Source organism: Amblyomma mixtum, chromosome 1 (genome assembly GCF_055824585.1).
Source record: "Amblyomma mixtum isolate Tamu chromosome 1, ASM5582458v1, whole genome shotgun sequence".
Taxonomy (NCBI): Eukaryota; Metazoa; Arthropoda; class Arachnida; order Ixodida; family Ixodidae; genus Amblyomma; species Amblyomma mixtum.
Window position 1 is genome coordinate 32,250,096 of NC_143012.1, and position 23,585 is coordinate 32,273,680.

The window sequence follows — 23,585 nt, forward strand, 5'->3', positions numbered from 1 at the left end:
AGAATTGCCGTCAAATGCTTTGAACCTCCGTGTCGACCAAAAGGATTAGTCTAACCTAACCTAATGAACGCGGTATTAGTGGCAGTTAACGCATATTCTCTCTCTGTAACGAACTCTATAGTATAATTCAGAGACAGAAAAAAAAAACACTGCCTTCCGTCGCCCCAGCTTACCCCCGTTAATCTATGCTCCTGAGGTTCACCCAATCAGAAAAGGAACGGCGCAACAGTAATAAGTAGCGCTGAGTCTTTCGGCTCGCCTAACGCAACTAAACGTAAAGCGCGTACAATTCTGGCGCGTCTTATCGATCGCGTTAGCGTGCCTCCCACAGCTATCGGGGGGCCCGAGGCATAATAGCCCTTCGACGCGCGGCGTATCAAGATTTATCGGGCCCCATCGCGAGCTCGCGGCCGTACACACATACGGTCAGTTTATGCGAGCGAGGAGCGCCGGCCGATGGCTCTCGCGTAGCTCGTGCAGCCGTGAATCACTCGCCTTAATTAACAGGAGCGCGGCTAGCTGCTCGCCAGGCCGGCGGGTTCGATTAATCCGACCTAACACCGTTTCTTCCCCCCCTCCCCCTCAAACATCCCTGGCTCGCCCCCGCCCCGCTGCTAGCTCGACGTCGAGAGACCACCACGCCCCCTACCCGCGCACACGCACACCATCCCTTTTCCGTTAGAAAGTCAACCGATCGAGAATTCCGCCCCGGCGCCGTTTGCGTGGGTAAGCTTCGAGCATGAATACGAATTGATGACGCCGGTATGAGGGGCGCGCCGGAAGCCCGAAAGAAAACAATAATATGAAAGAAAAGACAAGAGATACGCATTTCAGGGTGCGCTATTGTATAGGCATGGTATGCAAATACAGACGTACTGAATATAAAAAACACACGCACGCACGCACACAGTTCAGTGACAATGGTGCTCACCTGCCTGCCCAGGTACACACGGAAGACTGGTACGGTTACAAATGTACACAACATGCAGTATTGATTAGGAAGAGCCGTATACGTTGTCATACCGCGCGGACCAAACACATCCCCTTTTTTTACCCTTGTTTGTTCCCCAATTTGCCCGCACGTGGGAGACGGAGCGGAGAGGGCGTTTGCGCTCACGCGTGTTTTGGTCGCGCCGTGGCCTGACCGCATATATACGCATATGCGCCTGCGTGTGTCCGTCTACCTGTGTGTGTGCGCGTTAACGTTGGTGCATGTGTTATGGAGGCTCGGTGGGCGTCGCGCGGAGCTCTTTCGTAATGGCGACGCGCCCCCGGACGCTGCATATTGCAACTGCGTGTGCGGGAGTTGGGGAAGAGAGAGAGAGAGGGAGAGGAGAAACCTTCTAGTAAACGGCTGCACCCCGACGACCCGCCCCTTCCTAGCGCACCCCGAGCTGTCGGCTGCGGCGGCGTGAAAGCCGTCCGTGTGTGAATCGAAACGAGGCACCGGTAGCTAACTGTACGTACCTTCCATAATGGAAGGTGATAGAAGGTAGGGCACAGAAGACAAGAATGTCCAATTTTTGTTGTGACAGAAAGATCGCTTCTGTGCCTCTTTCGCGCTACGTTCACGTTTGTCTGGCAGTAATTGAATGTTTTTTTTCTTCGGTCGATTCAAACTCGTCACGTCAGGACCGAACAGGGCTCCGTGATCGCCGTCATTGAAGTGAATGGCGGTGTAGCTCAGCCTCCGAGATCTGCGAACTCGCGATCTGGAAAAACTCTTGACGTGGCCGCAGCTTACTTGCGAAATCGGCCGGTGATGGCGACACCTGTAGTATCTCACTCTGGACTTTTCTAGCTTTTGGAACTCCGTTTTCAGGACAGTATCAGCTTTGACTTCATAGAACACGCCAATCGATCCGTACAGGTCAAATTCAATTTGTCCTGAAATGAACGGCGGCGCAACAAGGACACTTAACAAGAGAGGGGACACCACATGCGCACACTACCAACTGTGGTGTCCCCTCTCTTGTTAGTGTCCTTGTTGCGCCGCCGTTCATTTCATCATGCACCAACTCGCCCCTCAGGCCATTCTTCAATTTGTCCTGAGTGGCCCTAGAAGACACCATTTCAACGCAAGTGTTCCTGAGCCTGAATCTGGAAGAAAATGTGTCGTCGGAACCTAAATTCGCCAATTGGCTGGAAGTAGAAGTGACGTCACCAGACCTGAGAATTCCCATTGCCGGAGGGAAATGACGTCACCATACCGGAGCATTCCTATTGGCTGGAGGGAAATGACCTCACCATACCAGAGCATTCCCATTGGTTGGAGGGAAATTACGTCACCACAACGGAAGTGAAAGGCGTCCCTGTGTCCCTGTGAATTTTTTCGCCCTCGTGTACTGGTTTGTCCCATATCGATCACGGACAACATATGCGCAGCGCACAAGCCACTTCCATCCCTTCGCCAAGCAAAAGCTGCAGTGCTGTGCTCTGCGGTGTTCCTGCCAAAAGTGCTATATTGCAAATAGCCGCCGGTCGCGGAGGAATCTATCATTACGGGCCATTGGTTCCGCCTAAGGCTTAATGCCCCGTCGTTAGTGCGCTCTACCCGGCGGTCTTAAGCGGGCGAGACGGAGCTCACAAGTGACTAAGCCGCGAAATGGACTGATACTTCACTCACCAACACTGTGCATAGCAGTGCATACTAGCTGCGCTAACTGAAACGGGACCGCGGGCGCTCATTACGGCTTCCAAATAACACTTTCGCAGCACGGATAAAATTGCGAGGCCACTTTGGCAACTAAAGTGCTGAGAGGCGAAAGCCGAGAACACTATGCCGTGACGTCACACCGTTCCCGTAGCTATATCGATACCCAAATTATACATCTTTCAGGGGTCTTAAGTGTTAATTACGCTTAATTACACATTTTTCTATCTAATTTGACACAAATCTAACGTTTTCCCGACCATGATGTGACAATTTTCACTATGCCATGACGACTTCCGGTGGATTTGACGTCACACTGTTCCCGTGGCTATATCGACGTCCGCGCTATTTCGACGCAAATTCTACATTCTTGCCTAAAATTAATGAACTAATTTATACACAGACATCAAACTTGGCTTCTAGGTTCATTTTTTCCTCCTATATCTGAAGCAACCATTAGTTTTCTTTTATCTATTTTAGTTCCCGAGTTAAACGCGTGTGACACGCTTTGTTAACGGACGACCGAACAGCCGGGACTCTTCCCTTACTGACCACTTTGTGCAGTGAACGAACGCGTTGCTGCCCTTAAACAGTATAGTATAAAGTAAAGTATTATACGCCAAGAGAAAAACTAGCTAGAAAACGAAAAAAAAAAAAACTGCGCTTGTCACACATATTCATGGAGTAATCAATAAATGAATGCTCAAAGTTTGTTCCCTTTTATATTGCTGGCGACTGTACACATAGTATTTCGTCTCGTAAATCAAAGCAGCATAGTTCGGCATACTCGCTCAGACGCACGCGCGAACTGCGCATATATGTGAGCATTCAAGTTTGTTCTCCCTGCACAGTTCACGTATAAAGCACCGCAGGTGCTTGTGAGTTCAGCTGCAAACACGTCGCTGCCACGCACGCAAATAAAGATAACAGAAAAAAAGGGAGGCCTCGCTCCATAACGCCCCCGCACGAGACGTAACGAGATAGCCCATACACACTATACAGGGTGTTTCACCTAAGACTCTGCAATTTTTAAAAATCAGCTATTTGAATTAGATGCGCTCTTTTTCTGGCATAGCATTGTCAGTGGTGTAGTACATCATAATTCAACTAAGACGTGCTAACTAGCAGGCTTGTTAACTAATATTTAATAGTTAACTTTTAAACTATTACCGTTGGGCTCCTTAGTTATTGAGAGGCATGTAGCCCACCGTAAGTAATGTCCATATCCGTTTTTAGAATTTCGAGAATGCGATTATCCTCGGCGCTGTGGCCCAACAAATTTTGGCTATTTCGACGAGTTACGTTCACTGGAGAGGTTGCTTTGCCTGCAAGCTTCTCAAACCGCATGTATTTTGGCGCGATGTAAGCGAAATTTGTTGGGCCACAGCGCCGAGGATAATCGCGTTCTCGAAATTCTAAAAATGGATATGGACATTACTTACGGTGGGCTGCATGCCTCTCAATAATTAAGGAGCCCAACGGTAATAGTTTAAAAGTTAACTATTAAATATTGGTTAACAAGCCTGCTAGTTAGCACGTCTTACTTGAATTATGATGTACTACACCACTGACAATGCTATGCCAGAAGAAGCGCGGATCTAATTCAAATAGCTTATTTTTAAAAATTGCAGAAAGTCTTAGGTGAAACACCCTGTATAAGGCAGAGCGAATCTCGGCCGTATATATTCGCGACTTATAAAGAGGCAAGCGAACGAAACAATAACGACTTTAGCCCTAACGTATTCCGTTTCGCCCGTACACTCTAAGAAAAAAGGGTGTAAGAAGGGTGTATCTTCACGACTTATACTATCTGAAGGCGCATGGACTAACGATGCACTTTGCAGAGTGCATCATTACACCCGTGTCGAGGTGGTGGAGGCCGTTAGTCTCTTTCAGACAACTTACCCCCTTTTTTACTCTTCAAACCAGCTGTGTTCCCTCTGCGCGAAGACGCTTACAGCAAAGTATGCAGCCCTCACTTCCTCCCCTCCCTCTCGAACATGGCCCTCTCCCGAAAGCGGGGTGGCGGGGTTATTTTGAGGACAATAGTTAAAAGCTACGCTGGCTCACGCTCCCCCACTGCATTGATCCTTTCACCCGCGCTGGCGACACTGACCGCGCCTCCTCGCTTCTTCAAGGGACCAGAAGCTATTTCTTCGAAGAACACGTACAGCGATCTTCTGCCCATCTCCGCCTGGAGGCGGCTTGGCGGATGCACAGAACGTTACTGAAAAAAGGTGCATTGGCCGCGATCAGCCACGACAACCATCACGCATGCAAACATGCTCTTGGTTGCTAACGACTTAAAATAATCACTAATATTCGGTGCATGTGCTTTCATACTCATGATTGGATATCATTTTAAAAAGAAGTAAGTCAGCAGACAGACGGCATGATCGGTGCTGTGTTACTCCTCTGACCAATCGCAGCTCTGAACGAAATCAACAGTTTAGCGCTTCAACACACCAGAGGCATAAAAATTATTGCGCTTATAATTTCGGCTTGTGGTTACGCTTTTATTAAAGCGGTAATAAAAGCTTTAAAAGGAACAGTTTTGCTTCACAGCCAGCGTAAGCTCTATTAGTCAGCGCTGTTCTTCATTTTCTAATAGCGTACGATAAATACCAGGGCGGTTAATTCCCTCCGTACAATTTCGAATAACGTGCACCACTTTTCGAATAACCCCTCGTTGTGGCACATGTTCCTGAGCAAATAACAGACGAATAACAGAAAGGGTTCAGGTTAATATGCATACAAGTTAATAAATCAAAATCAGACGAACGAGCGAGATTGTTGACGCAGTAATTTTATGTTAGCTGAAGATGCAATGTCACGCAAATCCCGAATAAATTGCACTCTCATATTTCTGCTCCATTTCAACAACAAAAAAGAGCCCTACTCGCTGATAACCGCGTGATCTTCACCACTAACACTGACAACGCTGAAAAACCAAAATGAAAGAAACTAGGGAAGGAATAATTCTGCATCTGAACTGAGTTGTGAACGTGGCCTGACCATTCCATATATATAGGTACTTTTTTGTTTAGAGCACTTTTACCAAGACACGAGCCAGGCCTCAGAGTCGCACTTTTGCTGGTCTACTATGAGATCACCAGCATTTGTACAGGGTCCGTCAAAAGTTCCCAGGCCACATGGTCCGCTTTTCATCGGTATATCCTGGCACTTAAGATTCCGATAGAGCTATCGAGGTTCTAAGGTGGTAGAACGATCCTTCTTCTATTCTCTACAGATATGTTGAGCTTCGAGGGTATCTCAACAGTCCGACTATGCTGCTGAAAAGCAAACCCTGTGGCCTTGGAACTTTTGACGGACCCTGTACATCTGCTCTGAAACTCCTCAACGCAGCGTAAAAGACATTTCTACGTTTCCTTTCCAACAAGTGTACGGATCCTTTCTCTCGGCACAAGATAGCGAAGCCCATAGTAATCAGTTTTCGAGATAGCTGCATTTCCTGATCATGTTTTGGCGCATACAAGTGTTTCACATAGAAGCAATTCAATTTCAGCTTATTTTAAATTGATAAACAGGGAGCGAGGCGACCAAAGCGATTTAAGTCTATTCGAACTTCTCTTGCGTATGAAATTGTGCTGCACGCCTACAAGAGCAGAAATTAGCTTAAACTCAGTGTACGTGTACGTAACTGTTAGCTTTTAGGTTGTTCCGCGCAGCTTTAATGCAGTCAAATAGTACTGATAGTCAGAAATGAAGTTGACTGCCTCCATTTTTTTTTTCGAACTGTAGCGCTATGGAAGCATCGAATTCCGCAACAAACCGGGAGCCAGAGGAAACAGTAATCAAGGCGCTTATATTGCGGCAGTGCATTGTGAATTCTTATGGAATGGTTCATGCGTCAGGAAATAACTCTTTCTTTTAGAGGCTAATGATAAGCACTAAACAGTACATTGCACTAGATAGACGCAGCCCGAAGACCCAAGCTCGAAAATAAATGAAACTAGGGCGTATAAACCGGCAGGTTTTCCTTCATCATCGTAAGTTGCTTCGGATGACTGAGACTTTTGTCTTGTATGCACAAATAAAACTGAGCTAAAGGACACATTGTATCGCACTGACGAACCAATCTTTAACAAAAGCATAAATTCAGCGGTGGCAACTGCCTATATAGAATAAAATGAAAGCGCGTAAATAGACGGAATCGCCCGAATAACCAGTCGGTTGAAGCGTCTTAACGGATGCTTGCTGGCATAGCGCTGGCAGTGTTCCATTTCTGCTCTGTTGACCCATTTTGAAAATATTTTGAGAACTTCGCGAACACTGGAACGATGAGAGGTGAGAACTGCTGCATCAGCAGTGGTCGACTGTCGTTTGAAGCCCTCTTCTGCGCCATCTTCCTCAAATGTTCAAATGTTGTGAATCCCCTTTGTTTGCCTGACGCTTCTGATCACTCGATGCGGCTTTATTAAATCCATATCTCTACAGCTGTATCTATTTCGATTGAGTTAAACTATTTTTGAATAGAGCGGTCTTTTTTTTGCTTTCTTCGGATTCTCCTCACAGGTGCGGCCCCACAAAAGAAAGTTGAAATTTCTCGCAGCAATATCACGCGGCAATATCAGTATTTAAAACTGTTACTGTACCTGACATTGTTGTTGTTGTTGTAGCCTACGACAGAATGACATTGAATCAATAATGCTGCAGCATTTACATCGGTTTTAGAAGTACAGGAAGGGCAGTTTATTGATATATATTTCGCAGTAGCTCCTGTACGCGGTAGTACGAGAACTTCCGAATGATGCTCGTAACTTTAAGCTGCAGCTGGTCTGAAAACTATTCTGTTGCATACGCCACACATTTACGGCAGCATCTGCGTAATTCATACTGCGTAATAGCTGGCTGCGTAAAAAGCTTCAAAGGGATACTGCAAGCACTGACAAGACGAGTCTCGCCGCGCTCGTTGTCTCCGATAAACGAAGAGTTGTGCGCACGCCGAAAGCGCGGAAAAATACGTGCCACAAGGGCAGAGAGGCGCATGCAAAAATAATAAACTACCAGCACATTGCAAAGACCAAAGGTTGTTGCCCCGCACGCGGGCAGCTTGACCTTGGGACACTACTGGGAACGCAGACGTTCTTAGTCAGCGGAGAAAAGGAAAAGAGGGGAAGCGCGGGGTCCGGCGGAACCATGGGCGGAACGAAAGAAAGGCACGAAGCATGGAGGAAGGAAAACCTCCTCTTTGGAAGCTTTGGAAGCGATGGCTGGCGATGGGTTGTAGTTTCTCCCTTCTCCCTCTTCAGGTCACGTGCCTGTCTATTTGGATTGGCCGCTCGCGTAGAGTCGAAGACGAAGCCGCTGTTTACCGCGCCTGAGTGCCGTGCGTGCAAGTCGCGACGCGCATTCCTCTTTTCATCTTTTAGTACGGGCCTCTGTGCGTTTAGGTTCTGTTCAGCGATTACTTCATCGTGCAAGCTTCATCGATGTGTGATGCTGCAGTGGGCGACATCTTCGCGAAAGAGTCAACGTCTGAAAGAAACAGCGCACGCCAGATCGTCGCGGCGCCCTCATCGTACGGATTCTTTGCGCCCAATTTCAACCGTACAAGTAAGTGACATTTTCGTTTGGTCATACGGGTTGTTTCCTGCCATCAAGTTATGGTGTGTTCAATACAGATTTTTTATCATGGATTGTGTGCGCGAGCCGCTGCTTGTTGCTATTTCTTGTTTTGAGCCGGTCGCGTGCGGCCGGAGGGAGCCTATCGTGTACAACACACGATCGCAGCGGCGCAATCTGCAGGCGTCTTTCTCATGCTTTCTTTCGCTGCAGGCTCTGATCCTTCGTCTGCCGTGCGAAAGAACATTGCCGGTCGTCTCTTCAACGCCAAGTATTTGTCCCTGCTCACGACCATTCAGTAAGGTAAGTCCAAACCGCAGTCTCCGTTCAGAAAGGGGCGAGTAAATTAGTGTGCGCGCTTCTGTGGCACGTACTGCGCGCAGTGCTCACATCTACTGCAGCACTGTATGTGATTCTTATTGCACAATAATCCCTTTATAATTTTAGCGCTGCAAGGCAACTCCTTCTGCCAGGCCGCTTTTTTTTTTTTTTTTTGCGAATGGACGGCGTCAATTTTTTTTTTCTTTACCACGGAGTAGCAAGCAAACGATAAAACAGTAAACGTGAAATTTATTTATTCATAGGCAAAAAATTAGCAGCTCATTTGTGCTCTGCGCTTCCAGGCATGCGGCCGTTTTCGCTTACACCTTGCAATATTTTTGCTAACCCAGAATGTGACTTATCATGCTAGCAGTTTTACTGCATTCGAATGGCAAGATGCGCTTGCTAATGGTGTTAAGTTGATATGTAACTGGCTCTTCACTCAGGCTGAGAACTAATAGAGAAAAGTGAACTTGTTTAGTTCTTTTTATTAGTGAAAATGTCAGGGCTAGTTGGTGGCCAAACATTAGCTCACAAAAGCGTACAGTCTATGTCACCTCTTTTTGTGCTCTTGTATTCTCTTATGAAAGAGTGAAACTTTAGGTTTGATGTTGCTCTAAGAGGTTGAATAGAAGAATACGCTAGTATCTAAGCTTTTCTGTTTAGAACAATAAGGATTTTGGTTGCACTGCGGTAATCTGTCAACGAAAAAAAAATTCTGTAATGAATACTGTCAATCTCGTAAGCAGTAACAGTATAGTTATTTCTTTTTTCTGCAGTGGCTGTTAGAAGATATGTTAATTATGTTAGGCACTTAGTGACAATTCACTGGTAATAGGCCATTGTGCTGTAGAAGTTTGTCTAGGCTTATTATGCCAGTGCACTGCGTCAATTATGCCTGTGATAAATATGTGGCAAGTGCTGTAATAGATAAAGTTTGGAACAAAAAGTTGTTTCTCGTTTTCAAACTATTCCTGTCGTTTTTTGAGCATGTGTGCTGCCATTACGTGGTTTAATGAACATATAAGTTATCACTAACCATTACACTAACGCTATAAATGACATCTCTATTGCAGTGCACCTGGGAGAAGGAGGGATGCAAAGGTGCACAACCATTATCACTCCTAGCACCGAAGTTCAGCCTGGATTCTTCAAAACCGTACGAGTGGCCGGGACTAGACGTGTGTGGTATGTTTTTATGTAATTGGGACATTGTTGCAAGTTCATCATCACTTGATGTCCATCCGTGAACATAGTATGCTATGTTGCGCAGCTGCAGCCATTCTATTACAGAGATTTTAGAGCTTTTCAATGTTTTCGAGGACTTAGTTCCGAAAGAATTTCTGAATAATGGTTTGAATAATTGTGACCACTTTTTATGGCATGAAGTATAAATCCAGTTTTTTTTCTGCAAAAGTAGGCTGGACTTCAGCAAAGATTTCATATTGAGTTAGTTTGAGAGGCGCTGCCTACAATTCATGTTGCTGGAGAAGTCAGAAAAAAATGAGGCAGAGTTATGGTAATGCTTGGCAGGGTGGCATGCTACCAAGCTAATATGACTAGCACCGTCGTTTATGCATGTAGAGCTTAATGTGATATGAAGCTATGTGAGGCTGTTCATCTTCTTTGCACTGTTCACACTTTCTTTTTGAGTAGGAAGGTGCTGTTCACTGATGTGAATAATTTCCAATAACTCACGTGAACCCATATTTGTTCTATTTCACATTGGAGTGAACTTAAAATTTAACTAAGCTCACGTGCCCTGCATGTGAAAGCAGATATGGAAGGCAACTGGTTTAATAGCCATTCTTGCATGCTGTCAGTCAGTGTTTACAATTTCATTATGCTAAGCATCTGAAAAGATGTGTAAAGGTAACACAACATTCTGTTGTGCCAGCAAAATGTAATTCATGAGAATTACTGCTGCTGCATATGCTGCAAGCATTGGATGAAGCAGCACTGTCTAAATAAAAAGACGAGCTTTGTAATTTCCTCAAGCAAAAATAGTGCTTTAGAAGGAGACTTCTATGCTGCTTGTGTAGTTAATGTAGTCTGTCAGTGAAGGCCAGTCCATAACCAAAGCTTTTTGCACAGGCATAATGTAGAGGTGTAGTGTGAAACAGGCTATGAACGTGAACAAAAAGTATCTTTATTATAATATGGTCCAAATAATTTTTTTGGTATGATGTTACCTCATGCATGGAGATAACTCTTTAGATGTGTAAGTTGCCCTTGCTATTATTTCACATTTAGCCGAAAGCTTTTCCTTGTTTTCCAGGAGTGGTAGACTAAGATTTATAGTGCATAGCCTTTGTGCATAGGCCTTTCACCAGGTATTTAAACTGTATCGAAAGGCTGTGACAATGCAATGCACCCAGAAATGCCATCACATGCGCAAGCTTCCTGCTGTTTGCTAATCGGAAATGAATTCACAGGTAATATATGCAGGGAAAATTACAATTGGAAGTATCACTCATTGATGCTCAGATAATCACCTACACTTCCCTTTTAGGAAGAAAATTCACTGTATGGGCAACAAAACATATAATGGCATCAGAGACCAGAGACATATTGTTAGCAAGGGCTGCATGAAACCTTAACCACTCTAGATACAGAGAAATAAAAACACGAGAATGGAGGGAAGGGTTTGTTAAACGGCATTTCATTTTATCACCTTTTAGTAGCTTCCATTTCATGCACATGTTTTTCTGTTTCTTGATATGACCCTCTTCTTAGTCTGGCATCCGGGATGCCTACAGCCTGACCGTGCAGCTGGGCACAATATTCTGGATTTTTCCTGAGAAGCCAGTGTGCTTGTGATAATGTCAGCATATGTGAGCGATTAAGTAGCTGCCATTTAGGACATGTTTCATTTTTCCTGCATATCTTTTCTGATTTTGGTTCTCATTAATAAACAGAAGCCTGCACTTGTGGCATTGTTTTCATGCATCGCCCTTTATCCCTGCCTTTTGTGTGGTTTACACTTTTAGACCTGAATTAACTAAGCCCATGGTCACGTCGTCTGAGCTTTGTGGTTGCAAAATTCATTATATGTTTTCTTCTCTGTGCAGGTCAAATACATGGTACATACTGCCTCCACCTGTATGAAGAAGACTGCCAGGGTCATTGCTGTAATATGGTGTAGCATGTGACAAAATAAATATGACGGTATGTTTCTTTCTCCAATTCGTTTATGAATTCTTTGTGTACATTCTGCAGTAGTACCTGCACCTGAACACACAATGACACAGACCATCTCACATGAAAGATTCGTCGCAACATTTTGACACTGCCTGCACTTCCAGAAAGACTCGGGCTTCTACCATATGGGTCAACTTTAGTTCTGCATTCAGTGGGCAGGTTTACGCTACAGAAGGGTAATAATGCTCTCGTGTGGACAGTATAAATACACCACCGAGTAGTGCATAGATACCCTTTGCAGTAGGGCATTACTTTATACCACTAGAAGGGTAACTTTATCCACCATGTAAGGGTATAAGCATGCACCACAGGGGTGCAAACTTTGCTCTGTTTATGACGGTATAAGTTTAGTCTTTGACAAAGTAACTTTGCACTTCTATACATAGCATAAATTTACCTACTAAAGGTGCAAACTTGCACCTTGCATGCTAGGATATGTTTATGCTTTCCTCAGGCTAACATTTACCCCTTTTAGAAAGGCGTAATGTTATACCTAACTGGTTTGAAGTTACTCTTCTTATGTCAGTGCAAGTTTAGGCTATTAGAGCGTAACATTACTCTATGTGCGAGAGCATAAATACTTAGTCTCCAAGAAACAGCGTAACCTTACCCCCAAAAAGGTGTCAGCTCAGCGACAAGTGTTTTACCCCCCAAAAAGACTAAGATCACACCTTTTTTTCTTAGAGTGTACTGTACCCTGCACTCGCTTGCTCCGCGTAGCGGACATAATTTTGTTCACTTATTTCTTTCCCTGGTTTAAAGAAATCGCGCGCGAGCGCGCCGCGGAAATCTAATTTTTGGCGGGGTTTATACCTACTCCTATCCTCTCGTCGCGGCAGGAAAAAAAAAGGGTCGCTTGAGTACACGTTGGGCGCCCTTAGTGTCAGGACTCGCTTGTGCGTGACGCACGAGACTTTTTTTCCGTATTTTTTTTTTGTCTCTTTGCGTTTCGCAACTTGCCCTTCTTTTTGCCGCCGTGCACGGCCGCCAGGCGGCGCGTCGAGCAATTTGAAGATTCGCCGCGGATCTTCGCGAGTATGGGCTTGGCTACGGCCGGCCATCTCGGAGGTCGCGCACTTCCAGCGAGTGCGCGTCCTTGTACACTCTAAGCAGAAAGGAGTAATACGGGAGTAAGCTCTAGCACATACCCTTTCAAAAAAGGTGTGCATTAGAGGACAACTTACACCCTTTTTACACCCATAGAGGTGTATACGTGTTTGGAGTGTATATATTCCTCGAGAAAAGCCCGGGATGCGCGTTTGGTGAATATAATGTGGAATATAAAGGACAACTTACTCCTTTTTTTTGTTCCCATATAGGCGTATTCATGTTTAGAGTGTGCGGTCCCGTCTGTTGTTTGGAACATTGCGGGTCCGACCCGATAAGCATATGCACTCCAGCCTCGCCGTTCACCCTCGACTGCCCCGAAAAGCTCGCGCTTATATAGCCTGTATACGCTGATGCGATTAGCGCGATGCGCAATATAGGCGAACGCCGGATAATTGCATTACAGCCGCCCGCGACAGGTAGAGTTCGGCCTCTCATTTCGGTCCGGCTAATTAAAGCCCCCGTAAGAGTGGGGACAGTGGGCTGCGAGCGAAATACGGAAGCCAAAAACGAAGGGAAAAAAGGCAGAACCGATTGAGAGGAACAGAGCGCTTAACTATTAACAGGGCTTAGCTGGCACCTATTAACGAAGCCAGGGCGCTTAGTTATCAGCTGAATCGGCGGGCAGTCCCCCCCGGAGCGCCACCTACTTGTGTTTCGATAATTGACCGTTCGTGCTGCTCGTCGAAAGTGCGTACACTATATACTCACGGTCTCTTTTTCTCGAGCTAAAACCGCGCAGTCTTGCGGAATCTAGAGCATGGTGTTAGTCTTGGTCCGAACAGTATGCGTATATGTTCACGCGTAGGCAATGACTGTCCCGATCCCGATAGGCCAGTCTGCGCAATCGGGAGCCAATCATGAACAGCTTCGACAAGTGATCACCCCCCCCCCCCCCCCCACACCTCCGGTTTGGCTGAAGCTGCACCTCTAGCTTCCTCAGTGCTGCACGGTTTTAGTGACATCATAAAGTTCCACTCAGTATAGGGAAAATAACGGCAAATATACAGCATTGAAGAACACGGTCTCGTTAAATTGAACGACTGTGTCGCCGTGCGCACCCATATGTATATATATATCTACTGCACACACAGCCGCTCGTGTGAAGTGTTCTTCGTAGTAACGGTAATGAGGAGGTGTTCGAGTCTATGGGGCCGAACGCGCGTATGGTACGAGGGGTGGCGCTGGGAGGCGTGAATATTTCACGGCCGTCTAAAAGCTGCCGCGGGCCGGCTTCCTTTCTCCCCCAATTGGCGCCGCCTCTCTCTCCCCAATTCTGTCCCTATTGGGGAAGAACTACTCCCCGTCCTCGTTAGCTCGAGACTGTGGCAGGCAGCAGCAGCGACAGCCTTCGCTTAGGCGTGTACACTTAGTTCTCCAGTGCTTTTTTTCTGTTTTTGTTTTTTTCCCCGATTTGTTCTTTTTTTCGTCCCAGAAAAGAGAGGGGACCCGCTTTCGTGAAAGCGCGCTCGTCTTTTTTGTTTTTGTTTTGATTGTCCGCATTTATTTCCTACCTGTCCTCTCCCCCCCCACCCCCCCCCCCGCCAGCGGGTGGCAGGTGTGCGAACAAAACAGCGCACAGGCAGCTGTCGCGTTCACGGCTGGAGCGCGATATTACGCTGATTAGGGCACGTTCGACCCTTAAGAACAACGACATATAGCGTTGTCAGGCGGAGAGGCGCCTACGTCTGCCCCGTTTACAGCTTCTTTTTTTCTCCTTTTTTTTTAGCTTCATCGAGACGAACGCGTTGTTCTCGTGTAGGTACAGCTCTTTCGCAGGCTTTCCTCTGCCATTACGCGGGCGAGAACAAAACAGCCGTGACATCGTTGCCGTCCTCTTTTTTTCCCAAACGCCGCTGGTAAGTTGTAATTTCAACCCAGCCCTTACAAAAAGAGTTTTAGACAGTCTATAGAGTGTCTATAGACTCCTGTCTATAGACAAAAGTCTATAGGCAATACAAATGCCATAGACAGTCCATAGACAATCTATAGATTTATGGCCATACACTTTTAGTAGACTTTTGTCTATAGACAGTCTATTATAGACTATGAATAGACAAAAAGAAATATCTATAGGAAGTCAATAGAGTCATTAAGAAGTCTATAGGCTATCGATAGACCATTTTTATAAGGGAGTAGTACTACATACCTCGTGCGGGAGCGAACGATATCGCCCTGAACTGCGTCGTTATTTGTTCACTGTTGCTTCCCTTGCGTGTGAGTTTGCGTGTGTGCGTTCGCGTGTGTGTGGAAGTGTGTCGAATTTATCTTAAAACGAATTTCCTTCCTGGCAAATTTATTCCTTTAATTTTTTTTCCAATTCGCTTTTGGTATTCGCTGGCAGGCGAAGCACACGGACGATTCGAAACTCACCCGCGCATGGTGCACATTCTGACCAGAAGGGAGTAAAATGGGAGTAACCCTGTCCTCTAGCGCACACCCTTGTATAACATGGAGTGCTCTGTAGGAGAGGTTACTCCCCTTTTTACTCCCATACAGGCGAATTCGCGTTGAGAGCGTACGTGCGCGGTTCTGCGGCGGCGGCTGCTGCTGCAAAATGATTCGAACTACTGGAAATTCGACTCGTCCAAAAAAAAGAAAAGCAGTGACGCGCGCGAACTGCCTTCGGAAGAATTTCAGCGGGCGAAACGACGTCAGAAACGACCGGTTTTTCTTCGCCTCGAGCGAAATTCCGCGCAGAGTAGAGATGCAGATCCGCATCTCTGCATCGCTCAGCGACACCGTTCCGTCCCGCGCGTCTCGAAATGCGCGTACAGCACACACAAACTGCAGGAGCATTTTCTGCATCGCGGCCCAGTTGGCCCCTGCGGTAGCCATTGTGCCCCTGGTCACGCTGTCAACGCGGTCCGGCGAGCCGTAATTTGCATAATTTGGGACTCGCGCGACGAGGGCAAGTGGGCGGGAATGAAAAGAGAGAAGACACGGGAAGAGCCGTCACCGGTCACCGTATACGAAAATGTCGCTTAATTTAATGGAGTCTCACAGCGCGTGCTCCGCCGGCGATGTACGTTTGTATATATATATATATATATATATATATATATATATATATATATACACACACACACACTTGGAGCTGCGCGAATGTGACCTGCGCTGCTGGCGAAACACACCGCGCGTTTGATCCCGCGGCAAGGTTTGAGGGAGACGGAGTGTTGAAAGCAACTGTGTACGCGTTGTTGTACTTTTACCTGTCAGTTCACGACGCGATATGTGGAACGCGTGGATAGGCAAACCTCATGTGATCCTGCGGGGTTGGATGGAGCAGGGGAAAATCCGTGCGACGCCTGATCGCATCTCCGTGCTGGCGTGGTCGCGAAACGCGGAGTTAGTGGCAGAGGACCGAAACAATTATATTAACGAGGTGCCAATACCAGGATGAATATCTGTTCGTCCATGCGATGGTTCTGACAAACTGCGAGACTTCTTTTAAATAGCTGTTGAGTTGTGATTAAGCATAGGTGCTATGTGGTTAACTTGCTTCGCCTCGAGCCATTTCTGCCAGCAAGTCGGGTCGTTGCAGCGATACACGCTGCACACTTCTGGGGTAGTTTCTAACTGCTCCGGAAGGGCTTTTGTAGAACTTATTACCTACAAAAACACTCCGTGGCTTGCATGTGCTTGAAAAAAAAAAAAGAACAAGAAGGCATGTACTGCTACTAAGGGAACAAAAATACGAGAAAGGGGGGCAGAAACCACACTAGCGAATCATCGCAAACAAAAGTGAACAAAAGTACGAGAAAGAGGGGTAAAAACCAAACTAGCGAATCTTCGCAAACAAAAAACACCATCACCAGACTAGCGAATCGTCGCAAACAAAAAACACCATTACCACACTAGCGAATAGTCGCAAACAAAAAATACTATCAGTACAAACGGAAGCGTTGTTTGAACAGAGGCGAGGGCTCTCGAACGGGAACGCGGTGTTCTCACCCGAGACGCGCTCGCGTCTTTGAAAGGGACGAAACGAAGTTACTACTACTGTCACGGCTAAAAGAAATGCGTTAAAGGTAGCTTCGCGCCGTCGGCGGGCACTTAAAAGACGGCTTCCCATAGCAGCAACTGAGTCTGCAATGCCGGCTATAGCTACTCCATCTTTCGAAACGAGGTCAGCCGTCCGTGACGAACGCCTCGTGTCGAGCAAGATGAAACCGAAATTCGTCTTCCATTTTGCCAACAGAGGCCGCAGCCTGTTCACCTGGACGCACATACAAACGCGCTCAGTGAAACGCGCGAGCGTCCCGGCAAAGTGCGCGCGTGAAAGCAACATCCGTTGTTTAGAAAGCCGTTGGGATGGGTCCTATTGTTCAGAGCTGTGGCGCGCTATCCTTCATCCCGGGTTCGGTGTGGCGTGGACTTCTATTGGACACGACGTCGCCGTCTTTTCGCTGACCTCTCACCGTCCGAGTCCTCTCCTTGCAAACGCTCTCAGCGGGCAGAGTGCTGCGACGAACGCCCCCCCCCCCCCCTCCCCGTCCCCTTCTTCCCCATCTTCCCCCAAGGGACGAAAGAACAACCAAAGACGTTACGTTGGGGAGAAAAGCACAGCAGCAGTAGGTTACGTAGGAAGGCGCTGTCGCCGAGGCGAAAGAGCAAAAAAAAAATAAAAATAAAACGCGCACGCCGTCGTCTTTGACTTCACCCTCCCCCCTTCCCCAATCCTCCCTCGAAAAAAAAACCTTCCCTTTTACGGCTGGTGGCCATTTTTATCGTCCTGTCGCAACCATTTATTTCCCGCCTTTCCTTTTCGATATTTTTCCTCCTGTCTCCAGCCTCAAAAAGGGGGAAAAAAAGGAAGACGACGGCGAATCGTGGAAACGACAAGTGTATAGTTCTACAGCTCGCGGGCCACAAGAAAGTGGAGGGAGGAGGAGGGGGGGGGATGAAAGGACGTAACTGGCGTTCTTATCCCGCGCTTTATGGCGGGAAGCACTGGGCAACGGTGAAACTCGGGACTGGTGAGGGTAAAGGAGGAACGGGCAATGAAGAGATGACGGGAAGACGGAACAGAATCCCAACACCTCCCCTTTCGACCCCTCCCCTCCCAATTTTTCTCCCCTTTTCTTTCCCCGCCCACCCACAATCTTCCATTTACTGCAGACGACGAATGTCTCTGCGTGTGCCCTGCCGGCGCTGCCGCCACCATGATCGTCGTTTCTTTACTTCCGGTCGAATGAGCCGCCTGTCATTTCCGGTTCCGCAGCTCCCCTTCCGTTCCGTGTTCCTTTCCTCCCTTCCCCCCTTTTCCTGTGCCCTTTCACCGCGCTCTCGCGAGGCAGCAGTGTTCCAGGCGCGCGTCCCTCTTTACGTGGTGTTACGTAAAGGGACCTCAGTGCCGCCAAGCCCCCTCCTCCCTTCCCCCCCCCCCCCCCTAGTGACCGTCTCATTCCCCGGCTACGCTTTTCCGTTCGCGCTCGCGAGCTGCCGAAGCATCGCGACGCGCGACAAGGCGATGTAATATCCGTTTCGGTGGACGTGCGTGTTTGCTTCTGCCGAGTGTGTCTTCGTACGCATGTCCCATATGAAGAATCGCGTATGGGTGTGCGGCCTTGTCTGGGCAGGTCGAAGAAGGGTCTTTCTCTCTCTCTTCTTTGCCGTATTTGTGGCTTCCGACGACCCTTGGCGAAACTCCAAGCTCGTACAGTACAGACGCCTACTACTACTACTCCCTTTCTGTGTGCGTGCCTCTTGTCTGTTTGATAGGCAAGACAGATTTGCACGCCCGTCTCTATCTCCGCTTCAATGCCGGCGTATATAGCTCTATGTGGGCGCGTATTGCTAGTTCTGTACAACACGCCACTGGCGCCGAAGGTTACATCGTACGTAGTTACGGGCGTGTCTTATATTAGAGGTTTTTAGCATTGCAGAGGCGTAGTAGCGTAGACGTATAGCTCCGGTATACCGGTACAGGCGCACGTCTACGCTAGTACGCCTCCACAATGCTAAAGGTGTCTATTGGCACAAGCACAGGGCCGTCGTGCGGCAAACACAAAACGATACTTTTTTTGCAACGCAGAAACAATTAAATTACTCACGTTATAACGGGACAGCGCAGTTAGGGGGTAGAAGTTACTTTTGTTATTCTGGTGATTTGTAACTATGGTAAGATACAACTTAAAAAAAAGAACAGCAGTTGGTAACTATAGGCCACGGTCCGGGGCATCCTGTATTACTCCGCTGACCAACCACAACTGCGTCCTTAATCAGTTTCAGCGACAGGTAATCAGTATCCTGCAAGCCAGAAGGATCAAAATTATTGAGCTTACAATTTCGTCACGTGATCAGCTTCTTGTTTAGATAACAAGATTGTCACGTTTTGTCACGGAGGAGTTCTGTTCAGCATTCCTGAATGCGAACGTAGCTTCACTGCACACTTAAGTTGTATCCGACTATAGTGGAAGATGATGATGCACTCTGGCGGACGAACACAGGGGAACAAGAACCACGCGCATGACGGAGCTCGCTTACACCGCACCATTTCCGACGTGTTCGGTGCACGTGCCACTGACTCCGTGTACACTACCAACGGAGCGACTCAAGCATCGGCAGTGCTGCCTGCAACTGCGCCCACCCGTCGCTTGGGTGACGCGCCAGCCACGGGGCCGCGCGGCAAGGACGTCGACGCGCGCTGAGTGACAGGCGGGCTTTATTGCGACGTCTCGGTCGTGCCGGGGGGCGTCCGCGTTTGATACGGAGTGAAGGGACCCCGCCGCCTGTGCAGGAACAAGAGGAGGAGGAGAACGAAGAAGAAGAAGAAGAAGACATCAGTCGTTCGTCGCCGTCGATGCGAGAGACGTCGAGCCGGAAATATGTGTGTCACTGCATTGGACGGAGAAGCGGGCGGCCTCATCGCGAACAGTCGTCGCCGCATAATGTGAGCCGGGCGAAGGCTGTGGGAGAGGGGGAAATACAAAAGGTGTATCGAGAGAGAGGGAAGGAAGGGGAGAGAGAGAGAGAGAAAACTTTTATTGCTCTTTCAAGAGATTCGCGGAGATGAAGACTTCTTGGTCGTCCTGCTTGGGCGCTGGCGACTTGAGTCTTCGAGCAAGGGTGGGCCCTCAGTCCAGGGCTCCACTGAGTCGTGCCGCTTCAACAGCGTGCTGTACCAAGGCCCTCTGGACCTCGAGCTCGCTGCTGGAGAGACAGCTCTCCCATTGCTCCTCACTCGGTGTTTGATAATTGTGGAATGCTATGTTTCTTTCGCACTCCCAGGTAATGTGATGGAAGTCGCGCCACTGACAAACTTGTATCTAATAGTCCGCGATCCAGGCTTCGCGTTATATTACTCTTGCGGCTGCTTATTTCGTTAATGCAGGAACTAATGTGCGCATGCGCGCCCGACGGTGGCGGTGTAGTAACGACAAGCCAAAGCGCTTTATTATGGCCCGTAGTACGTGTATCGCATACACGTAGCATATACACCGTGTGCTTCGCCCTATAGGCGCCTATATTACACGATATCTACATAATGTTAGGCACCGAGCGAGCTAGTGCTTGCTCTGGTGCTCAAAGAAAGGCCTTGTATTTGTACACAGCTTCTGGATTTCCAAGGCCGGCTGCATGCACGCAAGTTGAATAGCATAGGGGGGTTAGCCACAGCAAAGCCATCTAGTTCGCTAGGTGACGTTGGTCACAGGCACATCAGCACCGTGCGTCTCGAAGACGCCTCTCATTTGTTTTTTTTTTTTTGTTTGTGACGTATGGTGGCGCCAGCAATTTACTCAAACGTGGTTGAACCTGGGCGTTGTATATTCACAGAGCACTTGTTTGTTGCTGAACGGTCCGCAAACTCAGCTAAGACAGTCTTCTCGCTTTGGATTTAACGCGCTTAGCCGTGTTGTGTGTTCTATAAACGCTATACTAAAACTGGCTACTGTATCAATTGTGCGGTATCGAGGTACTGCGCTGAGGTATCGAAGTGCTACGCTGAGGTATCGAAGTGCTACGCTGAGGTATCGAAGTACTGCGCTGAGGTATCGAAGTACTGCGCTGAGGTATCGAAGTACTGCGCTCAGGTATCGAAGTACTGCGCTGAGGTATCGAAGTACTGCGCTCAGGTATCGAAGTACTGCGCTCAGGTATCGAAGTACTATGCTGAGGTGTCGAAGTACTACGCTCAGGTATCGAAGTAGTAAGCAGAGGTATCAAAGTACAACGCTGAAGTATCAAAGTACAACGCCGAAGTATCGAAGTACTACGCCGAAGTATCGAAGTACTACGCCGAAGTATCGAAGTATTACGCCTTAACAACATTACACAACACCGATTGCACACTTTTTGCCCCTTAGCGCGCCTGCAGTCAGGCCGGAACGGGCGTTCCTCTATGCAGTAATAAGCAGGCGGGGCGGCGGCGGCAGCAGCAGCAGCAGACGCTGCAGCACTCGCGCGATGCCAAAAAAAGACCATGTACGCGTTATGGGTGGAACAGAGAACGGCAGGAATGCGCGCCGCCGTCGCAGGATGCGAAAGCAACACCTCCGCAACGCGATACATGTAACGCCGGAGACGCTATGAAGGAGAGAGGGGGGGGGGGGGGGGGAGAGATCGTCTCACCAACCTCCTCCTCGCCACCCTACGCAACATCCTGCTGCACACGGTGTACCGCGGACCGTCGCGCGGCGGTGTAAGCGGCTTATCGGAGGCGCGCCGGTGCCTAACCGGCTTCCTAAAAAGGGACACGGATTTGAGCCGCTCCGGACGAAGCCAAGCGCGTCACGTGTTTGTTGCTCGAAGGACTGTTTATGCGCCGTTAGCCGCGCAGCCGCCGGCGAGATCAAAAGCAAGAGTGCCGCCACCTAGCGGCCGTCGTTCGAAAATAAGTCGGGAGGAATGTGCCGCAAAGGCGGGGGATGTGTGGTATCCGGCCCGAAATTGCTTTTTTTCTTTTATACTTTTTCGCCTCGTCGGTAATCCTCGTAATGCTGTCAGATGCCACCGCAGTTTGGCAGGACGACATACTATGAGTACAGATGACTAAGCGTTGTGATGCAACTATGAAGAAGGAAAAGAAAGCAACTATGAAGAAGGAGAAAAAGCAACTATGAAGACGGAAAAAAGCAACTATGAAGAAGGAAAAACAAAACTTCGTAACCTTTATAAACGGCCTTTCGTGTATTTTTTTTTCGAACAAGAAAAGAGGAACGCACGTGTCCACTAACCTCCCCCTAGTCATCTTGCTGTCGACGAAGTTTCTATTAAGCCGAACTGTCAGCACTCGTCCTTTCTTTTTTTTCCTCCGCGGCTCTCGACGCGCCAGATTCTGAACGCGCTTAAGTTATAACCTTCCCGCTGTCAGATTGGAGCCGCAGAAAAGGCGCATACTAAATGCGTTTAACCGCGTCCTCCGTCTTTTCCCACCTTTCTGATTAACGCCCGCCGAGGTCATAGTTACGGTCGCCGCGCTTAATAAGCACGCCTCCACTCCCCTTCCTCCGCCATCTTTTTTTCCTTCCCTGTACAAGGCTTCTTTCTAATCTTCTATAATTTAGTTTCTCCCTAAACAATGACAAAGAATGTCCCAATCAGTGTGACAGGCCGAATTCACCTCCCCCCCCCCCCTTTCCTCCAAACGAGATTCAAGCCGCATAAAAAGAGAGAGAGAACAGGAGGAGATAGATTGAAGAAAGAAAGAAAGAGCGTAGAGGTACAAAAAAGTCTTTTGTTCTCGAGAGACCACCAGCGTGGCGCTATGCTGGGCTCCCTCGTCACAAGTCCATTGTTTTGTTCAGTCTTTCGCCTGCGCACTTCATCTCAAGCCGCCGCGCGGACGTCTTGTCCGTTCCGCTTGGCGGCAGCAGCGGCGGCGGTCCACAAAAGTTAGCAGCTAGCTGGCCTTGTTCTCTCGCCCGCCCGACTCGCTCGTTGTTCACTCTATTCATGCTCTCGCACGCTGTCCCTTGGGGGGACACGCACGCACACACCCTTTTGAATAAAAGCGCGCGCGCGCCAAATGAAGACAAACTATGCTCGGCCGCGCTATAGCGCGCGCTTTTTTTTCCCGCCATTTTATTCGGCGCGGAAAAGAAGCCCCGGAGGAGCAGAACCCAAACTGCGTTGCGCGAATATATATGCGAGCGTTATGCTGGTTTAGCTCTCGGACGCGTGCGCGCGCGCCCGCCTGGGCATTGCGCTTTCGCTGCCCCGGCGCTGGCGAAAGATATCCTGTGTACTTCTGCGCCGCTACGGGGGCGGGTTTGACGGCTGTTTTATTTATTTACGTTTCGCCTCTAGAGATGAAAAACAGCCGAGCACTTTTTCACGGCGACGTGTCCGCACCTTCCTACCCCCCCCCCCCCCCCCCCCCCTCCCCGGTTTCCTCTGCTTCCCATCCTAGTGTCTTCCTCGTGTTCGCATTTCCACTCCGCACAGGCTCCCGTTTGTACTTAACGCAGACATTATATATAAAGCACTGTCTGGAGAGGCGTTGCGTGACGACAGATGGGGTACGGCGCGGTAGCGGAGAAACGGAAGTCCGGCCATTTCTGCAGCGCTGGCTCGTGCCAGAAAACTGCGGCACGATTGAAATGGTAACCAACGCTTTCTTCTCACTAATTTAGTGGCTCGGGCAGAGACTGTCTACAGAATGTTTTGCTGTTGTTTTTTTTTGGAGGGGGGGGGGGGGGGGGGGGTTGAATACGGAGAGCTTATGTTGGCCATGCATTAGAGAGTTTTAGCGCAGCGGAAACTTAGTAGTAGT

At 48.3% G+C, this 23,585-nt stretch overlaps 2 protein-coding genes and 1 long non-coding RNA gene across 3 annotated transcripts in view; 2 read left to right on the forward strand and 1 right to left on the reverse strand.

Moving 5' to 3' along the window:
* LOC149365959 (TBC1 domain family member 2B-like) overlaps nt 1-23,585 on the forward strand; it is a 163,122-nt gene that overhangs the window by 70,819 nt on the left and 68,718 nt on the right. The gene's annotated exons all lie outside the window — the stretch shown is intronic.
* The window catches only part of LOC149365960 (uncharacterized), a 127,728-nt gene that overhangs the window by 39,434 nt on the left and 64,709 nt on the right, over nt 1-23,585 (reverse strand). The window lies entirely within an intron of this gene.
* Nucleotides 7,793-11,746, forward strand: LOC149365961 (uncharacterized). Its single transcript, XR_016283369.1, has 4 exons — nt 7,793-8,230; nt 8,453-8,542; nt 9,637-9,748; nt 11,632-11,746. It is a non-coding gene; the product is annotated as an uncharacterized LOC149365961 (long non-coding RNA).